The sequence below is a fragment of the Condylura cristata genome, unplaced genomic scaffold (assembly GCF_000260355.1).
Source record: "Condylura cristata isolate star-nosed mole 26May11 unplaced genomic scaffold, ConCri1.0 scaffold00045, whole genome shotgun sequence".
NCBI lineage: Eukaryota > Metazoa > Chordata > Mammalia > Eulipotyphla > Talpidae > Condylura > Condylura cristata.
In genome coordinates this window covers 3246397-3247830 of record NW_004567146.1, presented here as the reverse complement: position 1 = coordinate 3247830, position 1434 = coordinate 3246397, and positions in this window count along the sequence as shown.

Genomic DNA, 1434 nt, shown 5'->3' with positions numbered 1-1434 from the left:
GGTATTTAGGCACCCCAAGTACCTTTTCATATGGCCTGGGATTGGGTGAGGGAGTATGCCAAAAGAGGAAACTGTGTTCTGAGTCATACAGTCAAAAGTACATCCTGACCCAACACAACTCCTAAGACTTAGCTGTGGTACAACATCCCACCTGACCAAAATAGGGAAGGTCAGATATGCCCCAAAAGTCTAGCTTCAATCAACCACCAAATAGAGCCCTTTTACCTGAGTGCTAGTTCTTATTTCTATATCCATAAATATATGGGTTTATTTCTGGGGTTTTCACTCAATTCCATTGGTCTGTGTGTGTGTCTGTTTTTGTCCCAATGCCATACTGTTTTAATTATTATGGTTTCATGGTATAGTTTGAAGTCTGGTAGTGTGATGCCTTCATTTTAGTCAGGAGAACTTTGTTTATTTGAGGTTATTAGAGGTTTTATTGAAATGTATTAATTTCGTCAGTATTTGTTTTATTTCTTTGAAGAATGTCATTGAAATTTTTATTGGAGTAGCACTGAATATGTAAATTGCTTTTCCTTTTTGCTGATGTATTGGGTTACATTAGTTGATTTTCAAATGTTAAATCATCCTTGTGTGCCTGAAATAAATCCCAGTCAATCATAGTTTATTATCTTTTGATTTATTGTTGGCTAGGGTTTTGTTAAGTATTTTTGTATCAGTATTCATTAGAGAGAATGGCCTATAGTTTTGCTTTTTGTGTTGTCCTTGTTTGGTCTTGATAATATTCCTTTCTTCTCAGTTTTTTGAAAGAGTTTGTGTAGGAAAGGCACTAGTTCATTTATGAATGTTTGAATGTTTGGTAGGATTCATTTGTGAAACCATCTGGTCCTGGGATTTTGGTTTTGTTTGACAGGGGGAGTGGAGGACATTGAATACTGTTTCAATTTCACTGCTTATAATTGGTCTGTTTAGATGTTCTATTTCTTCTTTATCTACTTTTGGATAATTGTATTGTTCTAGGAATTTATCCATCTCTTCTGGATTGTTGAACTTGTTTGTATATGACTGTTCATAGTAATCTCTGATTATTCTTTTGATTTTTGGTGTGTCTGTTGAAATTTCTCAGAAGGTTGTTTTTTCTTTTGATGATGGGCATAAACTTTTTAGTTTAATAGTGCCATTTGTTTATTTTTTGCTTTGGATTCTCTGGATGCTGGAGTTAACTTCACCAAAAAATGAAGAAGAAGAATAAGAACCAAAGAAAATTCCATTTTTTACCATCTGTGCACTCTTCCAGGTACTTAATGTTTAATACTTTAACTCGTTTTGGTTTAATGTTTTTGGATATTGTAAGATAGTGCTCTAGTTTCATCTCATGCATGTATTTGTCCAATTTTCTCAGCATCAATCATTTGAGTGTCTAGCCTTTCTCTCTTGTATGTTCTTGACTTTTTGTCATAAGTTAGTTTTATG